This window comes from Eriocheir sinensis, chromosome 40, assembly GCF_024679095.1.
Source record: "Eriocheir sinensis breed Jianghai 21 chromosome 40, ASM2467909v1, whole genome shotgun sequence".
Lineage (NCBI taxonomy): Eukaryota > Metazoa > Arthropoda > Malacostraca > Decapoda > Varunidae > Eriocheir > Eriocheir sinensis.
The window spans coordinates 4942669-4952988 of record NC_066548.1 but is presented as its reverse complement, the minus strand read 5'-3'; the positions used below and the strand labels follow the sequence as shown (position 1 = coordinate 4952988).

Sequence of the window (10320 nt, the reverse complement as noted above, 5' to 3'; positions counted from 1 at the left end):
TATATATATATATATATATATATATATATATATAATGATTTGGACTAGGGAACAAATAGTGATGTCAGTGTATTATTAAATGATACGAAGGTAGGCAGATTAACTGAATCAAATAAGGATGCTATAGTCCGACACAAATATGAAGTCCATTTGGGAGGGGCCCGAACATGCTCACAGCCCATCATCCCCACTACATCATTCTCCCTCTCATATAGTATATACTTGAAACTGTAGTACTTGTAGTACTTGAAATTGTGTTTCAAATATTCTGTATACAATGAGTATGCTTCGGCAGCTACATGGCCAGCGGACTCCCCAAGTGGGCCCCGCCCTATCAGACTTCATAGATGAGTCTAACTGAAAAGTACTGCAGGACGAGCTTGACTGACTCTATGAATTGACAGGGAAGATGGAGCTCAATGTTGGGAAGTGTGGTATTTGAGTATGGGCAGGAATAACCCATTACATAAGTATTCTTAAAATACCACTTCCTTCAGCAGGTCCAGAAGTGAGAGGGATTTCCGTATGTGTGTAAGTGAGTCCTAATCTCCTTCCAAGAACTCGATGTATTCAGGTTAAGAAACACGCAAATCCGATAATGGGTTTCATTTCAAGAAGCATAAACAATAGAAGCGCTAAGTCATCTTGAGGCTATATTTAGCATTAGTTGCAATTCATTTCGATTATGCGGTGCAGCTCTAGTTTCCTTACTAAAAACCGGACATCAACTTGTTAGAATGCATGCAGAAGAGGATGCTAATAATCACTCACGAGTTGAGAGTATATGAGGGCGGGGATGGCAACAAATTGAGGGATGCAATCATTACCAGGTAGGTAGTCAAGGATAAGATAGATAAGTTCAAGAAAAATAAAGCGACAGATCCTGACGAAATATTTCCAAGAGTTCTGAAGAACTGCAAGGAGATTCTCAGTGGCCCACTAAACGATATTTTTAAAGATGTCAATGAATTCTGGTTATGTGCCCAGCCTATGGAAAGTTGTTAATGTGCCGCCGACTTTTAAAAAGGGAGATAGGTCATCTACTTCTAACTGTCACCTTATTAGCTTAACATCGGTTATAGGTAAAATGCTTTTAGTCAATAGCCAGGAGCATTCGGGATCATCTAGAGGAACATAGCTTATTTCATGACTCGTAGCATGGGTTCACGAAAGGAAGGTCATGCCTCACCAATTTCTTGTCCTTCTATGATAAGTATATATAATTGAGACGATTGACGAGATGAAAACTATGATGTAATATATCTTGATTGTAATAAAGCCTTTGGCCAAGTTCCTCACCACCGACTGTTGCTTAAATTGCAGGCTCACGAAGTAGACAGTAAAGTGTTTAACTGGATCAGGGCGCGGCTTAGCAATAGGAGGCAGAGTGCAAATCAATGGTAAAAGATTTAACTATAGGGCTATGTTACGAGTAGGGTCCCACAAGGTTCGGTACTGGGCCCACTGATGTTTATCGTTTATATCAATGATTTAGATACAAAAATTAGTATTTATGTTAGTAAGTTTGATGAAGATACCAAGATCGGCAGAGTAATTGAGTCAGATCAGGACGATAGCATTCTCTAGGAAAAACTAAACAGATTGTATGATTGGGCGGGGAAGAGGCAGATGAAGTTCAATGTCAGGAAGTGCAGTGTTCTGAGTGTAGGTAGGAACAGCCTCTCACCTGATTATTGCTTAAATGACACTCCAATAAGCAGGTCTAAGTGTGAGAGAGATTTTGGGGTCTTAATGAGTTCTTATCTCCGTCCAAGGGCGCAATGCATTCAAGCTAGAAATCGAGCAAATAGGGCACTTGGATTCATTTCAAGGAGTGTAAGTAACAGATGCTCCGAAGTCATCCTCACGCTATACTTAGCATTAGTTAGACCTTATCTTGATTATACGGTTCAGTTCTGGTCACCTTACTATAGAATGGATATCAATGTTATAGAATCGGTACAAAAAAGGATGACAAAGATGATTCACGGGTTAAGAAACTTGCCAAATGAGGAAAGACAAACAATTAAACTTATATTCTCTAGAAAGGCGAAGATTGCGAGGAGACTTGATCGAAGTACATAAATGAATGAAGAACTTTAACAAGGGGAATATTAATAAGGTTCTGATGGTAAGAGAACCGGGTAGGGCACGTAGTAATGGGTTTAAACTGAATAAATTCAGATTCAACAAGGACATAAGCAAAAATTGCAATAACATCACATTAAAAAATTGATTAGGTAAATCCATGGATAGCGATGTTAAGTGGGGTTCACAGGAGCTGCCTTGTATAGGCCTACCGGCCTATTGCAGACTCCTTACGTTATTACGTTCTTATGTAGAATGAGGATAACTAACTTCAACCCACTGTTGCATGTCCAACTCGGTTATCTACCCTAATGACCATGTCACCATATTCCTCATTAAGCCCTTCATTCATTTATAAACATGGACCAAGTCTCCTTGCACCCTTCGCTTTTCTAGAGAATATATGCAATTAATGCTAAATAAAGCCTTAAGTTGACTTTGACGCTTCTATTGTTTGTGCCTTTTGAAATGGAACCTATTATCCAATGTGAGTGATACTTAACCTGGATCCATTGAGTGCTTGGACGGAGATCAGAACTCAGTAAGACATCTTTTCAACGAATACATAAGCAAAAACAAGTTTATTAATTAACACAGTACAGGAACAAAGTAATACGGTAATACAGAACATCTTTGTTACAGGAGTTACGAGAGGAGCTAGCTAATTCCTCTCTCTCTCTCTCTCTCTCTCTCTCTCTCTCTCTCTCTCTCTCTCTCTCTCTCTCTCTCTCTCTCTCTCTCTCCCTCCCTTTCTCCCTCTTTCTCTCGTACCATATCTGTCTATATAAACCAACTCTAGATAACTGTAATGCCTAATTAGTTGCGCTCTTATAACTGACTCTCTTACTCCTTACATTCTGCCTCTGTCTGTTTACCCTGTCTAAATTTGAAAGAGAGAAAAAGAAGCAGTCACTCGACGAGGCCAACCAAAAGAAATGGGGTTTGCTCACTTATCACACGGACCAGGCGATGAATACCATTTTCTATCGCAGAAAATGGAAGTAAAAAAGGGAAACTGCGACATCGCTGACGCTGACCGGTTAGTCCCCATCACATCGCGACCATCACTTTCACCACCACCTCTGCTACTGCTTCACTACTTTGTATAATGGAAGTAGTAGTAGTAGTAGTAGTAGTAGTAGTAATAGTATAAGAAAAAAAAGTTGGATATAAAGAGAAATATAAAGGAAGGAAACAAGAACAAGAACAAAAAAGAACAAAAAATGCAAAAGAAAAAAAAAGACGTAAACGAAGACGAAGAAGACGAAGATGAAGAAAAAGAAGACGAAGGAAAAAAAGAAGAAGAAAAAGAAGAAGAAGAAGAAGAAGAAGAAGAAGAAGAAGAAGAAGAAGAAGAAGAAGAAGAAGAAGAAGAAGAAGGAAAAGAAGAAGAAGAAGAAGAAGAAGAAGAAGGAAAAGAAGAAGAAGAAGAAGAAGAAGAAGAAGAAGAAGAAGAAGAAGAAGAAGAAGAAGAAGAAGAAGAAGAAGAAGAAGAAGAAGAAGAAGAAGAAGAAGAAGAAGAAGACGAAGAAAAAGACGAAGACAAAGAAGATGCAGAAGACGAAAATTAAGTTAAAAAAAACGAAGAAAAAAAAATTAAATACGATTAAAAATTAAATACCATCGAGACTAAAACATGCCATAAACGAAAAGCAGCATAAGGTTACAAGCTCCATCTTCAGGTCCTCTTCAGTAAGCACTGGGGGAAGAGTTTTGGGGCCGTGAGAAGGCGAACGTCAGAGTAAGCGAATAATAAAGGAATGAACGTGAGAAAATGGGGACGATCCTCTTCCGTTCATGATATTGTGTGTGTGTGGGGAGAGAAAAAAAAAAAACTACCTCTGTTCACTCACCAATTTCAACAAAGCCAAACACCTCCACATGTAACACCAAATACTACACATGTATACATAACGATTTAAAAAGGTCACACATGAAAATTACAAAACCTAAATTAACTTCTACGTCCAAAAATGACGAAGAGGAGGAGCAACGACAAAACAGATTAAGAATAGGACCAATATATAATTCTCTCTTCCCTATCAATAAACAGCATTTCTCATTTCCTTATCATGCAGCTAAAGGAGTAGAGGCCGAGTACATGAAGGGAGTAATGACGGAAAAAATATAAGATGAAAAGACGAAAACAAAAAGGAATGAAACAATGGAAAGAATGACCATGGAAAAAGAAGGCGAGGTAGAAGATGGGTAAAAGACGTGCTGATGGGAAGAAAGAGATAAGACAAAGACAAGAAACAACAACAATAGAACGCAAAAGACAAAAGAAAGAAAGGCAAAAGAAAACAAAAAAGAGAGTAAGGGATGCTGCGCTAGAAGGAAAAGGAAGGAAGTGTGAATGAAGGAAAAAAAACGACGATGAAGTGAGGAAGGTGAGAAGAAAGGCAAGTTAAGAGAAATAAAAAACGTGCTGACAAGTACAAGAAAAAAAAAGTCAGGAAAGGACGAGAAATATGAAGAATGGGAGAAATAAACAGAAGAGAAACGATGTAAGGAGTGATCAAGGAGGAAGAAAACTATCAGAAAGGCTACATAGAGGAGAGGTGAGAGACGTGCAGGTGAGTACAAGAAAGGAAGGAAAGACGGAAGAATGGAAGAAATAAACAAAAACGAAAATATGTCAACACTGATCAGGGAAGGAAAGAAAGGGAAGGCAGTGGAGAGGTACGAGGGGTGGTCGAGGGCGGAGGAGGAAGCCGAGGTAGGGAGGTGTGCTGTATAGGGAGACACGCTACTTTGCCAGTTTTATTGGTCCGTTTCTTCACCGTCACGTACTGTTGCGTCACGGTGCTGTACGTTGTGATGCGTCGCTATTCATCACTGTACTGTTACTTAAATATCCTCTTCATGTTATTCACTTCTCACGGGAATCTGATAGCAAAGTCAGATGTTACCGTTACAGTAGGGGTCCTGATTATGATTTGATTTTTTTTTTAATTGTTATAATAGTATCGGTACCATGAGTATTAGTAATAGTAGTAGCAATAATGGTGGTGATAGTAGTAGTAGCTGTGGGAGCAACAAACGTGGTCAAAAACGCTGTGCTAAAGGATAAAATAAACTGATAAAAAATAAGAAAAATCATACTTGTCATTTTCCTTGGAGAATGTTTGTATATCTGTAACTAACAATTTTCCTTCCGCCGCCGGCTCACTAACACAACCCCACCCCCCCACCCTCCCCGGTCCAACACCACAGCTTCACCGTTCCACATTCTCGGCGGTCCCGCTCCAGTGATGCTCGTCCCTAACCAAGACGGGGAAGAAGAGGAGCGGCGCAGGCCATTGTGGAGGTAATGACGGCCGGGACTCGGCGTTGCTTAATGACACGGAACACGGATGGGTGCACTGTGGGTGATGCGTGCTGAGAGTGGGTTAAGGGTGATGAGTAATGGAGGCGACAGGAGTTATGGTGGTGACTTATGGTTGTGATGCGTAGTGTTGAGTTAACGGATAGTAACTCTAATAGTGCAACGGATAAATTTCTAAATGCTGTGTCAACAATACTATAACACGAACAAGCTGAGCAATAGCCACTCTAAGAAATATGAAATAAGAAGTGATACTGTATTTATTAACGACAATCACTATTAACATTAAGAACAAAATATGAATTATAAATCTAATAAGCATAATATCAATAATTTAAATATCATTAGTGATTATCATTTTTATAATTATTATTATTATTATTATTATTATTATTATTATTATTATTATTATTATTATTATTATTATTATTATTATTACAATATTTAAAAACAAAAAATATATAGTAATAATCAATTATTATTGGTAATTAATATATAAGTCATCGTTTCATTTAATATTACAATCAGTATTGATATCATTATTATTATTATTATTATTATTATTATTATTATTATTATTATTTTCATTATTAATCCAAATTGAATAAATATTCATATTTGTTGATTAGATATGTAATCTATATTCTAATAATTATTTTAACAATGAATATCGTTAGCAATTACAGTGGCACATCTTTTTTTTTTTTTATTGAAATGGGTATTGCTTTCCTTGTGCGTGTTGTTATAGTAATGTTAGCATCCCGTGACTTCTGGCATCTAGCCAAAAACATCTCCTCCAACTTCACTTCTTCATCTTTCCCTCCACTCCTCAGTCCTGACGGCAACACTGCCGTCTCATCTATCTCTAAGGCTGAACTCTTCTCTCAAACTTTTTCTAAAAACTCCACTCTGGACGATTCTGGGCATATTCCTCCTACTCATCCCCCCTCTGACTCCTTTATGCCTGTTATAAAGATTCTTCAAAATGATGTTTTCTATGCCCTCTCTGGCCTCAATCCTCAGAAGGCTTATGGATCTGATGGAGTGCCTCCTATTGTCCTTAAAAACTGTGCCTCCGTGCTGTCACCCTGCCTGGTCAAACTCTTTCGCCTCTGCCTGTCAACATCTACCTTTCCTTCTTGCTGGAAGTATGCCTTCACACAGCCTGTACCTAAGAAGGGTGACCGCTCCAATCCCTCAAACTACCGTCCTATTGCTTTACTTTCTTGTCTATCTAAAGCTTTTGAATCAATCCTTAACCGTAAGATTCAAAAGCACCTTTCCACTTCTGACCTTCTATCTGATCGCCAGTATGGGTTCCGCAAGGGGCGTTCTACTGGTGATCTAGCCTTCTTAACTGACTCTTGGTCATCCTCTCTTAGCCGTTTCGGTGAAACTTTTGCTATTGCGCTGGACATATCAAAAGCTTTTGATAGGGTCTGGCACAAATCTTTGCTTTCTAAACTACCCTCCTACGGTTTCTATCCTTCTCTCTGTACCTTTATCTCCAGTTTCCTTTCTGACCGTTCTATTTCTGCCGTGGTAGACGGTCACTGTTCTTCCCCTAAATCTATTAACAGTGGTGTCCCACAGGGTTCTGTCCTATCTCCCACTCTTTTTCTGTTGTTCATTGATGATCTTCTTTCCAAAACGAACTGTCCTATCCATTCCTACGCCGATGATTCCACTCTGCATTATTCAACTTCTTTTAATAGAAGACCCACCCTTCAGGAACTTAACGACTCAAGGCTGGAGGCTGCAGAACGCTTAGCCTCAGACCTTACTATTATTTCCGATTGGGGCAAGAAGAACCTGGTGTCCTTCAACGCCTCAAAACACAGTTTCTCCACCTATCCACTCGACACAATCTTCCAAACAACTATCCCCTATTCTTTGACAACACCCAGCTATCACCTTCCTCAACACTAAACATCCTCGGTCTATCCTTAACTCAAAATCTCAACTGGAAACTTCATATCTCATCTCTTACTAAATCAGCTTCCTCGAGGCTGGGCGTTCTGTACCGTCTCCGCCAGTTCTTCTCCCCTGCACAGTTGCTGTCCATATACAGGGCCTTGTCCGCCCTCGTATGGAGTATGCATCTCATGTGTGGGGGCTCTCACACAGCTCTTCTGGACAGAGGAGGCAAAGGCTAGGCAAAGGCTCTTCGTCTCATCAGCTCTCCTCCTCATACTGATAGTCTTCTACCTCTTAAATTCCGCCGCAATGTTGCCTCTTTCTATCTTCTATCGATATTTCCACGCTGACTGCTCTTCTGAACTTGCTAACTGCATGCCTCCCTAGCCTCGCCCCGCGGCCCCGCTGCACTCGACTTTCTACTCATGCTCATCCCTATACTGTCCAAACCCCTTATGCAAGAGTTAACCAGCATCTTCACTCTTTCATCCCTCACGCTGGTAAACTCTGGAACAATCTTCCTTCATCTGTATTTCCTCCTGCCTACGACTTGAACTCTTTCAAGAGGAGGGTATCAGGACACCTCTCCTCCCGAAACTGACTTATCTTTCGGCCACCTCTTTGGATTCTTTGTAGGTGCGGCGAGGAGCGGGCTTTTTTTTTTTTATTAAAGTTTACTTTTTTGTGCCCTTGAGCTGTCTCCTTTGCTGTAAAAAAAAAAAAAAAAAAAAAAAAATACGTATGTAACAGAAAAAAAGCGACAACAACAAAAAAAAATTATATCATTAAATAGTACCCCTTCTACTACTAATACCACTCCCACTACTACTACGTCGACTACATCTATTACAAGCTCATGGTACATGGTACACAGAAAAAATATACACACAAAAAAATTGCCTCCATCTGGAAGTGGTTGCCCTTCCCCTCAGCGGCACACTCCACCCCGCCTCCACCCAAGCACCACCATCCCAGCCATCCCACAGGTAAGTTAGGCCCCTTCTTTTCATACTTGTTTCTTCTATGAATATACTTTTAAACTGTATCAATAATATGTAAATTTTCAGTAACGGCAGCCGGAACTAAATAAACCGTTTATATTATTATTTTTATTATTATTTTCACACACACACACACACACACACACACACACACACACACACACACACACACACACACACGGGAAGGTCCATTACCAAATTTCCTTAATTATGAGAAAGTCGCAATCAAATGCCTAGATGACTTTCGCTTTCATCAGCGCGCGCGCGCGCTAGCGAACGAGCGAACGAGAGAGAGAGAGAGAGAGAGAGAGAGAGAGAGAGAGAGAGAGAGAGAGAGAGAGAGAGAGAGAGAGAGAGAGAGAGAGAGAGAGAGAGAGAGAGAGAGAGAGAGGCTATAAATTAAAGTGGTGTAACAACGAAACGAAAAAATAAAACTCCCTACATTGTAAATCAAAAAGGAAAAAGATTAAAGATATCCCATTTTCTAGCTTTTGAGATATCCCATTTTCTAGCTTTTGACATTTCCTCATAAACCGTCAGGCTCTGTGGATGATTAGTATACTGCAAGAGGAACTGGGAGGGATGGCAACGATCATACAACTGGAAGGCAATTCAAGCTCAGGGAGATAACTACATGTGGAGCACTGAGGGACATGAGGCACCGATAGAGGATGAGAGAGAAAGGCATCGAATTAGGGGAAAATTATGGAACGATAAGTAGAGTACGGGCTGGGTGGAGGAAGGGAGGACGGTAACGGGAGAAGCGGGGTAAAGGAGATTAGGTAGTGAAGGGAGGGACGACATGTGTGCGAAAGAGAGAAGAAGAGAGAGGAACGGGGGTCAGGCCTTACGTGAACTAACACTGGTCCAAGAGAGCGACTTAAATTACGGTTTATAGAATACGAATCCAAAGTACCTGATCGTCTGTCCTCTGTCTTTTCCTGCTCTATAATTACGTGAGGTTCAATTTATCCATAGCTGGTTATGTCTTCCTGTGAGCCTGTTTTTCTGCTTTCACCTGATTTTGTTTGTCTACCTGTGTGTGTGTGTGTGTGTGTGTGTGTGTGTGTGTGTGTGTGTGTGTGTGTGTTTGATTGGTTTTATTTCCCTGTAATAATGATTTCTCTCTCTCTCTCTCTTTCACTCCCATTGTCTGCATAACGTCCTTTCCCCTGTCCCCTTCTCTTGCCTCATCAGTATATAAAGATTGGTTCTGCCTAAGCCCGTCGCATTTCCCCTATCTTCCCGCACAGTCCCACTTCGGTCCTTGCCTCCCCATTAGGTAGGTTGGCTCGGCCCTTCCCTTCCTCCCGCCAGTGTAGTGGTGTTGAGAACGTCTGCAGGATACTCATAAATGAAAAACACGTTCACGTTCTTGATGGTTATTTTTAAACTCGACAACATATTATTTTTTTCACGATTACATCTCTCCATTGCTTCAGCCAAAAGTGATCAAATTTGACAAGAACATATAATGGTGTGCAATAAGTGTTACATAGCATACTTTTGACGAGTTACACTAATAGGTTAAAGTGTTATATTTTAAATCATAAAACGGCAGGAAGTCGTTTGTAGTGAGTGATACGCAGTCATAATGCGACTGGATCACTATCCCCGCATACAAGCATCTAACTCTTGCTAAAAAAAGTGGAGACTTAAGAGCGTGTTGCGCACAGTCGTCTAAACAAACGTGTCAGCGAGTTTCGAGATTAGAAAAGCCAGTTTTTCATTTTATGTCTGTCGCTTGATTAAAGCTGCATGAAGAGGAGTATTGATATAAAGTTTAAGCACGTGAATAATGCAAGCGATTACCAGTATCGAAAAAGGTTATGGTGTGATTCACAGAATATTTGTGAAGAAATATGTTCGTATCTCTCGGCTCATCTGGGCAATAAAGTCCTCTCAGGTCGGCCCACAACCCACAAGGCACGGAGAAATTGCACAGGGGAGCGGCGCGTGATTGGACTTTATTCCCAAATGAGTTGG

At 40.3% G+C, this 10320-nt stretch overlaps 1 protein-coding gene across 4 annotated transcripts in view; it reads left to right on the top strand.

Annotated features, from left to right (window-relative positions):
* Positions 1–10320, top strand: part of LOC127009246 (mucin-12-like) — a 75918-nt gene that overhangs the window by 36402 nt on the left and 29196 nt on the right. The gene's annotated exons all lie outside the window — the stretch shown is intronic.